This window comes from Sabethes cyaneus, chromosome 3, assembly GCF_943734655.1.
Source record: "Sabethes cyaneus chromosome 3, idSabCyanKW18_F2, whole genome shotgun sequence".
NCBI classification, from domain to species: domain Eukaryota; kingdom Metazoa; phylum Arthropoda; class Insecta; order Diptera; family Culicidae; genus Sabethes; species Sabethes cyaneus.
Genome location: NC_071355.1, coordinates 92,888,406 through 92,907,251, shown reverse-complemented (window position 1 = coordinate 92,907,251; position 18,846 = coordinate 92,888,406). Strand labels below are relative to the sequence as shown.

At 44.0% G+C, this 18,846-nt stretch overlaps 1 pseudogene; it reads right to left on the bottom strand.

Annotated features, from left to right (window-relative positions):
- Positions 1-828: 828 nt before the first annotated feature.
- LOC128739880 (putative cyclin-dependent serine/threonine-protein kinase DDB_G0272797/DDB_G0274007) lies at positions 829-3,588 on the bottom strand (annotated as a pseudogene).
- Between the last annotated feature and the right edge of the window lie 15,258 nt (positions 3,589-18,846).

Sequence of the window (18,846 nt, the reverse complement as noted above, 5' to 3'; positions counted from 1 at the left end):
GACAAAGTCGATATGTCTTAGGCCTATTTCATTGGTCAGCTGGTGTGCGCTGAACCCTCCAATCACCGGTTTGTGCTCCTCTGCTTGGCTGGCCTGATCATTGAAATCCCCGATGACGATCTTGAAATAATGTTTTGGGCCGCGGTCGTATTCACTCTCCAACTGCGCGTAGAATTCATTTTGATGTTGATGCTTATGTTGATGAACAAGCCCTGGATTCTTAGCCTGCACATTCGAGGATTGATTGGCCACCACCCAATCACCCGTTTCCGCATTTCGCCCATCACTATGAAAGCTGGACCAAGCTTGCGTGTGTTGCCGCAACTCTGGTAGATGGTAAGTCCATCTCTAAACGTGGTAACAAATGGCTAGCTCAGCCCCACTCTTTCTTTAAGGGTCGGCTCGCCCAACCCACATAGCACACTATAGATCCATTTAGTTGTAGAGTCCATTTAGTTTAGCAACCTGATTACGACTCAAATTAGTCATATTTCGGTTGCCAGTAGGGAACACTGCTTGCGGAGACTAATGACATCTCTACTAACGTGTATACCACAGACAAAAATAGGCTTGACAAGACAAACAGACCTTTAGTTTCTCCTCTAAAGAATAACTATACTAATAACATAACATATTTATTGATAAGATATACAATTTAGGAAAAGGGATAGGGTTGTGTTGCGGTCGTGCAGGATTCGTTGAAGCTCATTCCGATTTCGTGCGGGTCATAAAGAGGTTGACTTACTCTCGTTTCTGATCTTCAACAGGAGCGTATCTTATTGGGTACCTTCGGCGTAGTTTTCGAAGAATTCTCTTCGGTTCCGGTGATCACGGGGACGAGGGTTCTACTTCTGGTGCTCGGATGCGGAGGGTAAACTCATCGGCCAACGCTGAGTTGGCGAGCTTTAGTGTCCGAAACGTCTGTTTTCTCCGACCAACACCCCTGTGTAACGACGACGATATCGGAAAGGGTCTTGCAGGTCACTAGGACCTTCCGACGGTCTGGCGTATAGCTTACAGGTGAAACTTACGGACGGGTTTTGTTAGCCAATGCATTCTGGGACTTCTTTCGGCGTAAAGCGAGGTTATGATAGAACTTGATGCCTCTCCGGGCCACGACGGACGATGTTCCGGTAAATGTACGTGGTATGTAACAACGATCGTACCTTACCAATAGTACGCAATAACAATCATACTATACTGGTGGTCCGGAATACTATATCTTAGGATGCGTTAGCTGGGCGTCGTGAAGGTATACGGATAGCGGCAGCAACTATGGGCCGTAACGTGTGGTGTAGATAATTGGTCACGTGGGAAACGCCGAGCCCACAATTCTGCTTCCGTTCCGGGAAAACTATCCAGTTTTCTGGTTCACAAAACGGCGCCTTGGTTACTTGGTCAAACTCGGGGATAAATTTTTCACACGCGGGTCACTTTTACTACTCCCAACCACTCACGTGGTGACTGTTCTCAACGGACATTCACGGCCAACTCCCTTTTGTTCTTTAATGGCTTTTTCTTCGTCGTTTCTAAGGCAGACAAAGACCGAACTTCGCCTTCCTTCTTTGTCTAAACCCGGATACCACAGGGCTGTCAACTTTCGGGCGAATTTCCTTGTGCGAGATGCTAGACGTTTTCTCCAGGGGTTGGGGTTAATAGGGCCTATTCACAGTTAGTATTTTTCTAACCTTAATTTTTAGCTGTTTTTAGTAGTAGTAGTAGTAGTAGTAGTAGTAGTAGTAGTAGTAGTAGTAGTAGTAGTAGTAGTAGTAGTAGTAGTAGTAGTAGTAGTAGTAGTAGTAGTAGTAGTAGTAGTAGTAGTAGTAGTAGTAGTAGTAGTAGTAGTAGTAGTAGTAGTAGTAGTAGTAGTAGTAGTAGTAGTAGTAGTAGTAGTAGTAGTAGTAGTAGTAGTAGTAGTAGTAGTAGTAGTAGTAGTTGCTGTTGCTGTTGGTGTTGCTGTTGGTGTTGCTGTTGGTGTTGCTGTTGGTGTTGCTGTTGGTGTTGCTGTTGGTGTTGCTGTTGCCGTTGCTGTTGCTGTTGCTGTTGCTGTTGCTGTTGCTGTTGCTGTTGCTGTTACTGTTGCTGTTGCTGTTGCTGTTGCTGTTGCTGTTGCTGTTGATGTTGCTGTTGCTGTTGCTGTTGCTGTTGCTGTTGATGTTGCTGTTGCTGTTGCTGTTGCTGTTGCTGTTGCTGTTGCTGTTGCTGTTGCTGTTGCTGTTGCTGTTGCTGTTGCTGTTGCTGTTGCTGTTGCTGTTGCTGTTGCTGTTGCTGTTGCTGTTGCTGTTGCTGTTGTTGTTGTTGTTGCTGTTACTGTTGCTGTTGCTGTTGCTGTTGCTGTTGCTGTTGCTGCTGCTGCTGCTGCAGTTGCTGTTGCCAAGACCGGCGCTTACCTTAATCAGACCAAGCAGCTGCTTGTAGCGCCTCTTCGAGGGGGCGCCATTTCGCCTACATTAAAAAAAACTGTACCATTAAATAAATAAGTGGTTACTATAAAACTTTCTTTCCTCTCCTTAAGCAGCACAAAACAGGGATGGCAAGTGGTGTAACTAGAGTTACTCTTCGCTGTATTGGGTCCTGGGCTATTTGCCGCCAATTCGTTGAGCATCTCGACACAAGCAAATCGGCTTCAACCTGTTCGAGCCATCTAATAAGTTGGGTTTCTCTTTTTCTAAAGGCCCTCATACGCGTACGAACATATTGGCCGAAAATGTTGGTGAATTCATGTTCGGTCAACACTCACGCCTGTGTATGAGCGCCACGAATTAAGCAGGCAGAAGAAGATGTTGGGCTTGTCACTCGACCTGAATGACCATGGTGGCGGGCTTATTTGTTTGCAGCCTAACATATGCGTACGTGTATGAGGCCCTTAAGGCCAATGAAGGTCTAGAAGAGAAGAGTTTCACTGCATGATCATCCGGTATTCTTGCGACGTGATCGACCCAACTTTCGACAAGTGTACTTTGAGAATCATTCCAAGTAGTGCCTGCAGTGCATGGCTCATACGCCTACGCCATTCTTCGCTTTCCGTTTGCGCTTGACCTCCTCCTGATAAAATCTATTCGCAACAAAACACAACAATCCAAACACACAGATAAACGTGGTGGGAAAGTGACATGGATTTTTCGGGAGAGATTTTCGAATCTCTTCAGAATCCGCAATCAGCAGATTCATCTTCGATAAAGTAGCAAGGTATGAGGACGAAGTTTCTGAAGTAACAGGAAATATGAACCGAACTTTTTCGTTTTTGAAGGTTTATCATTCTAATAAGGCCATTACAAATATTTAAAAAAGTTTTTGTCCCTCCGGTGTTGGGCCACCTGAAGGGGGGGGGGGGGCGAAAAAAAACAAAGAGAATTTTTTAATCGAGCAAAAAAATATGGTTTTTAGGCATTTTTTACTTAAAGTTTAAACGTGAAAACCAATCTTATTCTTGCTTTTAATAAATACGTTGTTATTTTTCATGCAAAAATCTACGAACAAAAAGACAAAAACGAACGAAAATTTTTTTGGCCGAGTTTCGGAAATTCCACTGTTTGAACTTCCATTTCTATTTCGTGCTAAAAACGTTGACTCAACTCTTACACTCATTTTTCGAGTTTTTCGGGCTGTAGAGCCCACAGACAATTGATTTTATAAAAAAAATTAACTCATATCCTACAAATTATTTTTTTGCCCCCCGATTTTTCAAGCCAATTTTGAAGGGCGGGGGGACAAAAACTTTGAAAATGATTTGCAATGGCCTAATGGGTTTCTAGAAACCGAAAATTATTCAAAAGAAATGACAGTTGACTGTGACCAGTGTTACGAAGCTCGCACTTGTGTGGGCTAATTTTCTCACACTCGCGTACTCGTTCTGATGAACACACCGGCATAAGCATTTTTTTCGGACTCCCGCCCTTGTTTATTCATGCACTGCAACGACTTTTGCGAGTGTGTATTTAGCTAACAGTCACGGTCGTCGCTCTCGCACTTTATTACAGCCAGAGCAACTGATACCGATAACTCGCGAGGACTCGCACTGTCACCTGCGTGTAGAATTGAGGGCGTAAGATGAAGAAAAAAAACAAAAAGTAATGCAAAATCTGTATCCCAGTATGCCGCTAGCCCTCATGCGCTGCTGGCTGCTCACGAGTTGTTTGCTACGTAAGTGGTTATGCAGAAAGACGCTACGAGACTGTACGTTTGCGAGTGTGTAGGTAGTAGAATGTCGGCACACAGCAACGCCGGCTGTTTTTTGTTTGTTCTGTGGGCGCCGTTTTGAGAATTTGAGTGGAGCAACAAATTGGCTAGCGCCGGCCCTGGCTGTTGCTGTTGCTGTTGTTGTTAGACTGTTACTGTTACTGTAGTTGTTGTTGGTGTTGCTGTTGTTGGGTAATTAGGACTTTCAGAGTGCATAGTTTGTTCCCTAAATAGGAGCAATCAAGACTTAGGCCCGATAAGAGTATTTCAGTTACGACTTCATCTGCTTGACTTTCATCAGAGAGGCGGGAATAGACAATCATTTATAACCATAAGAATTATGATCACAATTCATATTTGCTCAATGAATAATTAACCTTAGGATGAAAGAATATGCGAACGTTGGCCAACAGTGAAGTTTAAAGTGAAACTGTTCATTCATGTAAGAATTCGAGGCCATCTGTATAGACAGGTAGGTAGGTAGTATTGTCCGGAGTTAGGTAGATAGGAAAACGGTTAGAAGAGGATGTTTGCGTAGTAAGCGCTGAATTTTAAACCATGGAATTTCTTCATGCTGTAAGCTGGGAGCAGACTGGATGTCATTTCTATTCAAATTTGAAAAGCTGCACTTCGGTCTCATGCCCAATGTGCTGGAAATTTCCAACAATTTGTTAATCTATTAAACATGAGGAGACATAGCGTATCCTAAAAATTAGAAACACTGTTTCGTCGCTGTACAAGCATAGAGCGTTTTTCGCTTCCAGCGTAAATGATAAAGCGCAACGTCCAACTTTAAAATCATAACGGTAGCATCGTTGGATGCATCCTTTTGAAGAGAATATCATTGTGACGTCCTAGCTGCGAAATAAGTTGTTTTATTATTTTAAACCTTTACTGGCACGTTTCACAATAATAGACTCAACGTTAGCAAATGACAAGTTTAGCGATAGTTGTTAATGACAGATGCGACTTTACTATGGATGTTCTGAACGAGCAACAAAGAAGTTTAAGAAAGCACGAAAATTTAAATCAAAAAGATATTGAGCCTAAAATATCAAAAATTTAGTATGCGACATTCAACTGGTTTTAGTAACATTTTTATCGGAAAGCGTCCAAGTTATACATTGAATGCCCTTTGAAAATGTAGGATAATCTTACAGTAAACATTAAATGTCATCAGAGACGAATAAATAGTAGTCACTCATCTGTCCGTCCCATGAGTGACAGAACGTCAGATAAGCAAACGGAATTAATTTTACTATTGTCTTACTACTGTCTTACACGAGGGGAAACTGGAATGTGACTGTCATCAGATGTTTTGTTATCAGCAAAAAGGATAAATTTCCAGGAACATTGTTTAGTAAGATGTGTGCTGTCAACGCACTGTGACTATTAAGAACACATTACAAATGATGTATTAATAGAACGAAAAAGAAAACGATTTAAAGGTTTTTTTTGGTAAAAAAATCACCCGTTGGTGTCTCAATCGTTTCTCTATCAGCCAGTGATACACAGAGAAAAAGAAAAACACAAAATCACATTTCACTTTTACGACACCGCACTGACGAAACCGTAAGCTTTGCTTTTTCATGTCAAGCGAAAGTATCTGCGGAAGCATTGAAAACGTCTCCCGTTTCACACTTTTCCGATGTCGTAATAAATTTGTTTGATAAAGTTGATGTGCATACTTTGTGTCACGAAAGTGAAAGATTTTCCCGAGTTATCCGACGATACTTTTTCTCTGATGATATCAAAAAGATTTTTTTTTCTTACTTAATGAACTTGTTGCTCAATAGCCCCGGGAAGGACTTGCGAACTCACGAAAGACTTATTTTTCCCAGCGTCGGTCGCTCCATTTCGGGCTTTCCATCAGTTCATCATTCTGTATATTTCGACTACAGTCAGTGCGGTGAAATCTTCAACTTATTAGGGAAAAGTACAGATGGTTGGCCTTGCAAAAATGTATGTCAAACAAGTACTACTGGTTTCGCTAAGCTTTTTTTTCCCAGGAAGATGTGTAGAGAAATAAATGCTCTTTATAAGAAGCTCCGTTTACGTTTCGTTCCTTTCGGTGAACGAAAAAAAATCATGCATCGTTATTTTATCTGTTGGGTTGCGTTAAATTATCTGTTGGGTTGCTGAAAAAAAACTAAATTTAGCTTAAATATTCTAATTGTGCATTTTAAAACAAATGTATCAAAGCTTCGTGCTTCAATGTGGCCATTCTGCCCAACATAACCAAATTAACTGTTTTACCTTTGTTATACTATAACAAAGGTTTAAAAATTGGTCGAAAAACATGAAATTGATCCGAGGCCCGGAGGGCCAAGTCACATATACCAATCGATAGGGTTCGACGATTTGAGCAATGTCTGTGTGTGTGTGTGTGTGTGTGTGTGTGTGTGTGTGTGTGTGTGTGTGTGTGTGTGTGTGTGTGTGTGTGTGTGTGTGTGTGTGTGTGTGTGTGTGTGTGTGTGTGTGTGTGTGTGTGTGTGTGTGTGTGTGTGTGTGTGTGTGTGTGTGTGTGTGTGTGTGTGTGTGTGTGTGTGTGTGTGTGTGTGTGTGTGTGTGTGTGTGTGTGTGTGTGTGTGTGTGTGTGTGTGTGTGTGTGTGTGTGTGTGTGTGTGTGTGTGTGTGTTTTTTTTTTTACGAGTAGGGAAATCTGCTATCAGACACCTGAGAAGACAGCTCAGGGAGTGGGGTTTGGTATCCCGTGAAGATCGTGAAGATCCAGACCCACTAAAACCCTACTCGAGTCTCCAGCCTCAATCCCCCCTGGAACCACCTTATCGGTATTACTTCAGGGAGGGGCTATTGTGCTTAACGCACACTCTTAGATAACTACTGGACTATGGTAGTTAGGCTGTTTATTCGCCGTTGATCGGCTTTCCAGCGGTTTTGTAGCTCAAGTACGATCTGAGTAGCAGCCGCATTTACCGCACCCCAGACGTCCGAGCTAGAACACATCCTTTGGACTAAGTTATCCGGAGTAGTGTCCTGTCCGCTAACTGCCATCATGTTGCTTCTCACGCCCGCGAAACGAGGGCACATGAAGAAAGCATGTTCTGCAGTTTCCTCGACGTCCACGCATTCTGGACACTCGGGGGACTCCGCATGCCCAAACTTGTGCAGATACTGTTTAAAACAACCATGCCCTGACAGAATCTGTGTCAGGTGGAAGTTGACTTCGCCATGGCGCCTGTTGACCCATCCGGATAGTTCCGGGATAAGTCGATGTGTCCACCGGCCTTTTGTGGAATCAGACCATGCCCGCTGCCATGTGATCATCGAGGCCGATCTTGTGGTACTCCGTATGCCTCTAGTTCCACGTTGGTTGAAGCACTCTACGTCCTCGCTGATGATAATACCAATAGGCATCATACCCGCTAAGACGCAGATTGCGTCATGTGAAACTGTGCGATACGCACTCGCCACTCTTAAGCACATGAGACGATAGGTGCTTTCCAGCTTGGCTAGATAGCTTTTGGTACCTAACGCCGATGACCACACCGGCCCGCCATACCTGAGTATGGACTGGACCACGTTGGCTAAAAGCCTTCGCTTGCTGCCATATACCGCAGAGCTATTAGACATCATACGAGACAATGCCGAAATAGCTGTGGAAGCCTTCTTGCAGGCATAGTCGACGTGGCTCCCGAACTTGAGCTTGTCGTCGACCATGACTCCAAGGAGTTTTAAGGACCGCGTTGACGAAATAGTGCAGTCCCCGACGCTGATATTTGCTTGCTGCACCGACTTGCGGTTGTTCACCACAATAACCTCCGTTTTATGATGCGCTAGGTCCAGTTTCCTGGATCGCATCCAATCTTCAACAATGCTTATAGAGTGGGCAGCCGTCAACTCAACCTCTCTGATAGATTCGCCGTAGACTTCCAAGGTGATATCGTCCGCAAAGCCGACAATCACCACCCCTACCGGGAGCTTTAGCCTCAACACCTCGTCATACATGACGTTCCACAACACCGGGCCCAGTATGGAACCTTGCGGAACCCCTGAGGTGATTGGAACGCATTTCTGACCCTCCTCCGTGTTGTAGCATAGCACACGATTCTGGAAATAATTTTCCAGAATTCTGTACAGCGACACCGGCACTTGGACGCTCCGAAGCGAGCTGGCTATGGAGTCCCAGCTAGCGCTATTAAACGCATTTCTCACGTCGAGCGTGACAACTGTGCAATAACGAATACCTGTCCTCTTGGGCTGGATTGCCACCTCAGCTGTCTTAGTGACAGACAAGATGGCATCCACCGTAGATTTGCCTTTCGGAAGCCGAATTGGTTCCTTGACAGCCCGTTTGTACCCTCCGTGTACTGTACGAGTCTGTTAAGGATAACCCTCTCCAGCACCTTGCCGGCAGTATCGAGTAGACAGATCGGCCTATATGACGAGGGGACACCCGGAGGTTTTCCCGGCTTCGGCAATAAGACCAGGTGCTGTCGCTTCCATCTGTCCGGGAAGTGGCCAGCTTCCAGGCATCTATTCATTACTGCCCCGAATAATTCGGGAGCCTCCAGAATAGCCGCTTTAATGGCCATATTCGGGATACCGTCTGGCCCCGGTACCTTGCTCACCTTTAGGGATTTAGCGATATCGATGAGTTCCTCGTTCGTAACCGTCACTTCCTCCCCGACTTCCAAACCGCCGTCGCCCACGTTACTTTGGATGTTCGGCTGGGAGGCCGACCATCCTACGCTATGGTCTGAGATACTGGAACGTCGGCCGTGGGACGACTCAGCGGCCTGGGGCCAGGGCCTTGGCTCGTGGCGCGGAAAGAGGCCCTCGATGATTCGCTCCAGCATCTCTGGTGATTGCTCAGCGGGCGCCATCACGCCCTTGGTCTTTGCCATTACGACCCTGTAGGCATCACCCCACGGGTTCGCATTGGCACTAGCACATAACCTTTCAAAGCAGCCTCGTTTACTAGCTTTTATCCCACTCTTAAGCGCTGCGCGTGCAGCAACAAGTGCTACTCGACATTCAACCCTGCCTTCGTCCGAACGAGCTCTTTGCATAATTCTCCTCGCACGAAAGCAGGCTCCGCGGAGTTCCGCAATTTCATCTGTCCACCAGTAAGCCGGTGACCTGCCATACCTAGGTCGACCTTTCCTAGGCATGGTAGCGTCACACGATCGCGACAGTACCTCAACCAAATGATCAGCGTTCGGATCGGGCATACCGCGATCACCGCACTCTCTCCGGATCGCTTCCACAAATACTTCGGGATCGAAGTATGATGTCTTCCATCCACGGGTGGTTGGAGTGTTGGCTCTACTCGCCACCTGCCGCCTCGTTATCTGACCGACACCATAGCGGACCGCCTGATGGTCACTGTGAGTGTAGCCATTGTCTACCCTCCAGTCTCCTATCAGACCAGGACTGCCAAATGTCACGTCGATGATAGACTCCGCACCGTTCCTACTGAAGGTACTTGTGGTGCCGACGTTGGCCAAATCTACGTTGAGCTTTGCCAGAGCCTCAAGCAGAATCCGACCCCTATGGTTAGTGCGACGACTTCCCCACTCTACCGCCCAAGCGTTAAAGTCTCCCGCCACAACCACCGGCCTTAGACCAGTCAGCACAACTGATACTCGGTCTACCATCCGCGTAAACTGCTCGATAGACCATCTCGGCGGAGCATAACAGCTGCAGTAGAACACTCCACCCACTTTGGCAACCGCAAATCCCTCGTCTGCAGTTGACACAACCTCCTGAACCGGGAACCTGCTTGTCGTCCATATAGCCGCCGTCCCGGACCCATCCGACACCCAGTTGCCGTTTCCGGCAGGGACGCGATATGGGTCCGAGATGATGGCAACGTCCGTTGCCGACTCGGAAACTGCTTGGTGTAACAGCTGCTGAGCCGTGCTGCAGTGGTTCAGGTTGAGTTGTGTCACTTGCACTATGATCGTGGCTTGGTCGCCGGCACACCAGCCGGGCACCTTGGACCTCCCGTTACGTGCTTTGCGTCCCTTTTACCGGTACAGATCAAGCACTGGGGAGGCTCCGCGCAGTCCCTTGCTTTATGGCCAGCACTGCCACATCTCCTGCACAATTGGCTCCTATCTGGCCCTTTGCAGTTCCAGGCCTTATGCCCGTGCTCGAAGCATCGGAAGCAAGCCTCCGATTGCTTCAGCACGCTTAGTGGGCATACCGACTACCCCACTTTTAGCCTAGCAGCTTTCAGGGCTTCATTTCCGTCCGCCAGCGGAAGTCGTATGGTTGCTACCTGGGTCCCGACAGGACCCTTACGCAGGCGAACCGCCTCGGTTGCCACCACCACTCCACTTTGCTCTTTGAGGGCCTGTACGACCTCACACACATCGGTGATCTCATCCAGGTTTTTAAGCTGGAGAGTCATTTCTGGTGTGAGAGCACGTACCTGCACTCCCTCCCCGAGCACTCCTTCCGCTATCGACTTATATGCGGAACTCTTCTTGGTGGCGTCCTTCTTCAACTCAAGGATCATTTCGCCCGTGCGTGAGCGGCGGATGCTCCGCACGTCCGCGCCCAGGTCCTTGAGTAGGGCATCTCCTCTCATGGCCTTCAAAACCTCCGAGTATTTCGACCCGTCGGTTTTCAGGATAAGAGCGTCGCCCTTCTTCGCTCGCTTCCCTGTCGGTTTAGGTGAAGCTTTCTTTTTGGTGGAGCTTCTTCTTTTCTTCCGCTTGGCCGTGACCTCGATCCACGGGCCACCCGTTTTGGTGTTTCCCGCTGCTTGGTCAGTTGGCTCCACCAACTCGCTAGCCTGAGGGCTTTTACCGATCAGGCGTTTTTTTGGTCCACCAGGGGTGCCATCCCCCGGGGACTGTCTCAGACGCTTAGCAGATGCCTTACCGCTGTTGGTAGCGCTCTCCGTGGCTTCCAGGGCCACGTTGCGACACGCCGTCAACGAGCAGGCATCCGTTTGTACCGACTTCGACGCCTTCACGGTCTTCACCTCTCCTACATGCGCCACGAAGTCGTTATGCACTTTGGTCGCAGCACACAAGGTTCTCCGAAGCATGAGCAAGCTCTGCTTCAGGTCCTTGGAGAAGTTGCCGCGACCTGACGTGAACTCGATGATTAAATCGAGCTGCTGTGACGCGGCTACCACTTTGGGTAGTTCCTCTCTATTCTTTCCCATCGCCTTGATTAGCGATGGGCCGTTCATCGCTGTGTCTGGCGTGGCAGGCGTACCGCTGCCCTTGCCACCCACACTAGCACTTCGGGTTGCATCCTTCTCCACCCTTGGTGGAGAACGTTGGATGCCTCCCCTCGCGAACGGGTTTTCCACCGTATCCGCACTTGCTGTAAATTTGTTTAGAAGACTCATTCTGATTCTAAAGGGTCCCCCTTCAAGCCGCTATCCAAACCCATTTGGATACCCATGTGTGTGTGTGTGTGTGTGTGTGTGTGTGTGTGTGTGTGTGTGTGTGTGTGTGTGTGTGTGTGTGTGTGTGTGTGTGTGTGTGTGTGTGTGTGTGTGTGTGTGTGTGTGTGTGTGTGTGTGTGTGTGTGTGTGTGTGTGTGTGTGTGTGTGTGTGTGTGTGTGTGTGTGTGTGTGTGTGTGTGTGTGTGTGTGTGTGTGTGTGTGTGTGTGTGTGTGTGTGTGTGTGTGTGTGTGTGTGTGTGTGTGTGTGTGTGTGTGTGTGTGTGTGTGTGTGTGTGTGTGTGTGTGTGTGTGTGTGTGTGTGTGTGTGTGTGTGTGTGTGTGTGTGTGTGTGTGTGTGTGTGTGTGTGTGTGTGTGTGTGTGTGTGTGTGTGTGTGTGTATGTATGTAATGATTTTTTCTATCGCCTGTTTCTCAGAGATGGCTGAACCGAATAGTTCGCTATTACTTTTATTTGAAAGGTGTTATTGTCTAGTAGATCACTATTGAGTTGTTTCGTGATACGACGTTTCGTTTAAAAGTTATAAGCAAAAATGTGAAAAATACGTGACACGGGTTTCTTCGGAACTACATGACCGATTTCAACGATCTTAGTATCAACTGAAAGCCCTTATTAAAGCTAAATTGTTCAGGAATTTTTAATTGTAAACAAACAAGTAGTTTAAAAGTTATGCTTAAAAAACCTGTTTTGACAAGGTAATAATTATCGCCTGTTTCTTAGACATGGCTAAACCGATTTATGCGCTATTAGTCTCATTTGGAAGATAATATATCCTAATAGATCACTATTGAATGGTTTTTTGATTGGACGTTTAATTTGAAAGTTATGAGCAACCGTATACACCACACCAAAATTAAAAATAATTTATAATGATTTTAACCAAGATAATTTACCTAATTTCAATTATTTTAATATCAAACGAGAGGTTTTGACACTAAGAATATATATGCAAAATTGCATAAGAATTGGTTTTACCGGTTAAAAGATATTAACCCTCGAACACTCGCGCCAACTTTTGCAACACAGTTACTCGCACGCAAAACAGCCCCAAACCAAAGAAAACGTGTGCACTAGAATTTTGACTGGGAAGTGCACTAGAATTTTGACTGGGAAAATTTGGTTTTAGGTTTATCGAACCTTTGTAAGAGTTTCTTGAAATTGAAAGCTCTATCGTCTGGTGGAATTTAAATTTTGATTAATCCCCCTAAAAGTGAAATAAAAAAATTGTTTTTCTTCAGTGTCAATATAACACATTGATGTGTTCTACAAAGTTATAGAGCATATTATTACAAGAAATTTTGCTGAAGACAGTAACCTTCTATCTCTGGAGCGAAGATAGAAATATCTTATTTATTGTATATGAATTTGTAAAATCAGTTTTTCTATTTTTGCTCTTTTTGTAATTGTTGTATGACTTTTTCATGTACTACAAAATAGTACAAATATTAAAAATACACAACTTTGCTGGAAATAGTATACCTCTATGTTTGTTTGTTTAGGATCTGTAGAACTTTGATTCTAAAAAATACCCTAATTTTGACTCCGAATTACTCGACTACCAGCAGACGGATACATTTTAAACATTTTACATTTGCTGATAGTTTTGCTGCATAAATTTGCCCACCAATTTAAATTATTAATGCATTGAATAATTATGATATTTTGCTCATAATAAGTTTGTTGAAGAATATACATTAGTTAAACAACGGTAACTTTATAACAATATGGCGTTGAAAAACCTACACGTGTTGTATAAAATACTACAGCGTGAGTTAATAAAAATTGATGAAAATTATTCATGAAAACTCTATTGATGTGATTCAAATAGAATGGCATTACAGGAAACTATTCATAGTTCAAAAACCTATAAACTAGACCTTTACTAGACAATGTATATGCTAAAGGATAAGATTTCCACTTACAACTTACTTTTGTTTGTACTTACTTAGATTAATAACATCTTACTTATCCTTACTCGGCAATTTCATGAAAAAAGGATCTATCAAAATTAAAAAGTGTTCCTATTTTGTTCAAATTTTGTAAACTTATTCAATTTTCGAAAATTTTATGTAAACCAACGCACTACGCAACGATAACCAATAGATGAATTATGTTTCGAAGATGTGTCGATTTCTATCTCAAATAGCAAGTAAGACCGTATAACAAAGGTTCCTTTCACCACTAGGTGGATTAAATCGGGTTTTTCTAACTTCAACCGCTTTTCCACGCTTTTCGGTTCGTTGTTTCTCTATCAAATCCAGCCGATACGGTCAATCAGTAACACAGATATATCCATCATCAGTTATGGACAAAAAAGGAAAAATCAATGCATCATTCAGCAGCAGCGAGCGTGGAAATTGCCTTGATTGGACAGATCCCAGTCATAAATCATATCGCACTGCACAAAAGTGTGTTGGTGGGGTGCCAAATAGAGTGAGAATTTTTACTGACCAATATGTTTGGGATAAAAATACAAACAATGCAATAATTTCTTGTTTACGTTAGTGACGTAAAAAGTTTACAATTATTTTCTACTTGAACTACCACCGAAAACCACCTAGCAGTGAAATAATGCCTTTTTAGTGAATCTTCGTATCAATATCATTTTACCCAAGACACTTTACTACTGGTGTGATGGACTACTTACGTAGTAGTTGTCAATATCGGTTACCTAAAAACGTAAACATATCGTCACAAGCCTTGTTTTACTGATTGTGAATAGTGCGGTTTGCGGTAATTTCACTATCATAGTATAGGTAATGAACCATCTGACCGATGCACTACTAAATGGCGTGAAAAAATGGTCAAATTTCCTAAACTTAGCCAAAACAATATGGATTGTGTTTTAGCCATGACCCATGATTCTGATCCGTAGCGTCATTCGAATCAGCTTAGTTAGAATAGTCGGAAAATTTTGAACATCCGCTAGTGTACTTTTTTATTTTTATTTATTTACTTATGGTCAGCAGATAAAATGTAACTCTAATGACAACTGAACTAACACACATATCTTTTAAAACAACGCTGATTGCTTTCACGAGACACATGAAAATCAAACACGTCGTAGCAGCTATTAAGGACCGGGCACATACTAAGCACTGATTCATGTAATCTATAGTAGGTTCTTGAGTGTAAACAAGTCTCCAGTTTTAATTAAATTCTAGTAGCATAGGTATCGGTAAAAGCGTTCGAACCGAAACGGTAGTTATACACTTTCACAACAACACAGTTTACTTTCAAGAAAGCTCAAGCGAGACCCAATCATCCTTGAGCTGTTGAGACAAGAAAACTCTGTCACTTTTGTTTTCCAAATCGAAGTAAAAGAAATCGCATGTAAAGTATGATTGAATGGTCTGGTAACTGGAATGGTTTGGACAGTATTTGATATTTTTGTAATTTGCAATATGGAGAACCGTTACTGGATTTGCAAGGCGTATCGTGGGAGAAGTAGGCAAACTATGCCGCTGCTGCTATATCCACCGCCACCTCGGTAACTCAAAGTATTAGATAAGTAGTGTCGTTCGTCACATCACCATGGAGAAGTGACCATGGAGACCTAAATTAGATAACTAGGTGGAAATGGGTTAAAGTGTTTTGAGGGATTAACGTGGCAGAAGTGCGCGAATGCAACTATGCCACTGGCCAAGAGTCCGCTGCCATCCCAGTAGCAGGAACCACCGCCACTTAGCGGTCCGTCAACACACTAGCAGCTTCTGCCATGGAAAAGTGGTATGTGGACGTGGTAGGTTGAATGATTAGCATTGGCGTAGCTAGTGGGGGTGCCTGGGGTACCAGGCCCCCTCCAGAATTCTGCAGGCCAACTCCAGAAAATTTTCCTCATTGGAATTGGAAACCGGGAAAAAACTCAATGTATATATTCCCGCTGTGTAGATATTTTCTTTTTCACTAGGCATCGCAAAAGCGTAGTTGTCGTCGTCGTCAGTAGCTTAGTAGCCACCCCGGCTCATGCTGTTTCAAGCGTTCGTCTCCATTAAACTACGTCTTGGGCCACTCGTCGCGAATTTCCCACTCACAGAAGTCGCAAATCACTTTCGACCTGGTCGAGCCATCACGTTGAGCCTCCCTGTTCCTGATGCTGGTGCAGTAGTTAAAGAGAACTATTTTCGTCGCACTGTAGCCTACTGAAATTCGTCAGATGACGATGGCAATCTCTCCAAACAGTGATTGTAGCTCATGATTCATACGTCTCCGTTACTCTCAGCTTTCAGTTTGTACTCCGCCAAATATCGCCCGCAGTACCTTCCGCTCGAAAATAGCGTATGCCTAGCGTTTTGCGAAGGGCTAAGGAAGCATAATTTCCCGCTTAAATGCGCAACTAGATCTTTTTACTAGTGTTGTTGTCCGTGTGCACCAGCAATCCCAAATACACGAACCCATCTGCCACTTCTAGTTCGTCGCCATCAACAATTACCGTCCGCGAGAGGCACGCGTTTGTTTCCTTCGAGTATTTGGTCTTGGCCGCATTTATATTTAGAACAGACGTCCTAGATTGCGATTTCGTCGGATCACCAAGTGCGATGTTGAATAGCATGCAAAATAAGTCGTCACCTTGTCCCAACTTTCGCCGCGTCTCAAAGTAATTCGAAAGTATCCCCGAGATGCACACGAAACACAACACTCTCTTCAATGTAGCAAAGCTCAGTTGCATCAGTTTATTCGGAAAACCGTGTTCGTGCATTATCTGCCATAGCTGGTCGCGATCGACTGTATCGTATGTTGCTTTGAAATCAATAAACATGTGATGCGCGGACAGGTTGTACTCCCGACATATCTGGCAATTGCGCGGACCTTCATCAAGCACGGCTGGTATTTCCCTGCAATATCTTGTGCTATCGGTGACCGCCAGAGTAGTGATGGGCAAAACGGATCACTAGACTGATCGGATCAGAGCCGGTTAATCTAGTCAAGGATCCGGATCTTCGGAACGGTTCATCGGATCTTTAGTTACACTGAACATCTTTAGTTACACTGGGGTTTTCCCTACTCTTCAGGCAAAATTTTAGAAAAAGAGTCAATGTTACTCCGTAGAGAGAAAGACATAACTCTGAAGAAGATTCTACGGGCACGCGTTTCTCGTACAAGCTAGTACTTTTAAACGGGTTTTCCGTTTTCTCTCATTTTGTTAAAATGCGTTCTGGCTACGGAGACATTTCCATTCAAACCCAAATTTGAATTTATTATTCAAGCGCGCGAAGAATAGAGCCATTAGGCCGTATGAATAAAACAGTTTGCTTTGCTTTTCCCGTTTATCGTATAGGAGTATTTGCTCTAACTCTTTTATTCATACGGCCTATTGTCTCTAATCTCGTTTTATCCTGCCTTGTCAGTAGTCTGCCTTCATGACAGTAACCTGAAATAGAGTGAAGAGAACGAAGAACTACTAGATAAGACATAAAATGAAATTCTATGTAGAACTGTCATCAGCGAAATAAAACCTAATAAAGTTCGCTACAAACTAAAAGTCGCACGGACAAGATCCGTGTCTTAAAAGAGAAGATTCACGGATCAGTCATTCTTTTTACGGATCCGGATCTTTTACATGGATTAGGAGCGGATTGCCCATCACTACACCAGAGTAACAAGATCATAATCGAAATTTTTTTGGAAGGCACCCCCTAGGCCCCCTCCAGAGAAAGTTCCTAGCTACGCCAATGATGATTAGATTGAGAATCACTACACGGTTTGGACATACGCACATAGGGTCAACCCCGGCGTACAGGTTAGCATTCCCATCGAGGACCCAGGTTTCAATCCCAACGCCGCAGAAGTCACGAATGGCCTAAGCTGTTAAAGTGACTATAATCAAACAAAAAAAACTGCAGGGTTTGGAGGTTGACAAGTTGACGTGCAGGCGGAGCGCGAATGCAATTACGCCGCTGTTTTCCGCCGACACTCCAGTTACTGAGTTCTTCAGTACCGTATCAATTGGGTCTTTTTTTTTAACGTAGGACTACGTCTTTGATTTCTATATTAGGGTGCACTTTAGAGAAACGAAAAGGGAACATGTAACGAAAAGTGGTTATAGTTCGCACGCTTATAACGCAGTCATCCTTCAACAGATTCTAGAGATATTGGTATCAATCGGTTGGAAATTTTTCTAAGAATCCATTTCAATACAGTAGGTTACATGTTTCACTTATACATTTTCAAATAATTGAAAAATGTTAGGCATTGTCTAACTAAAAATCCACGCTCTGTGATTGATCGGAATAAGTAGTGCTGATTTCCCGTAGCGATAATGATGTTTCCATACCCAAGCAGTTCGGTTGTATACAACCGTACTTAAATTTACAGTCATTCCAGTTTTTACACTTGCTTTTAATGGTTTTCGTTAAATTTTTCCTTCATTTTTATAAAAAAGGTGACAAAGTCCCCTCGTCCCAACAGGTCGAAGATTCATAGCGACGTTCAGGCTTATACAAATTTGATATCTGTGCTTGGGAAGTACGCCAGAAAAAGTGATAAAGCCCTCGCGTCCCAACAAAATTTCTTAGGACCGCTATAAGCCTAGACCAATTTGATGTCTGTGTTAGGGAAATGCGCCAGAAAAAGTGATAAATCTCCTCTTCCCAGCAAGATTTTTTAAGGACCGCGATAGACCTAGTCCAATTTGATGTCCCGAAAGTGAACAATTTTTAAAAAGTGAGCAATAACCCTATCTTTCCGTATTCCCCGATTGTATCGAAATACTGAAAGAATTTATTCAAAACTAATGTCTTATATGAAAAAGGGGTTGACGGAATATTCATGCATGTGACGTGATGCAGCAATTTTCGAAGTGATGACGAATTAGTGGCTGTCTGATCTGAAAATAGGTGTTAGGCGTTTAATATGTTGCTTTAATTGAAGAAGTGTGCATTATGGCCTAATGAAACTCTTAGTGGAACTACAAACTCGAAGAAACGAATAAAACTAATGTAAAGAGCACGGAAATTTAGTAAATTGAAACTAGGTTTCTTGTATCAAATTTATAGGAATGTTCCGCAGCATTTATTACAATACAGTATATTAAAAATTTGCATGACAAACATTTGTAAAATGTCAAGCTTTATGGAATTGAACCTGTTTTCGTGGTCCTACGTAAGCCCCTCGTTCGTGCCCTTAGGCTCAACCCCTTCATACTTTTTACTATCTGGACTCATCACTGCGACCATTGAACCATTGGGTCTTACCCCATCATGGAGAAATAGAAATAAATTGGATGATTGGATGGTGAACGGTTACTGAGTTTGCAGAAGTCGACGTGGGAGAGGCG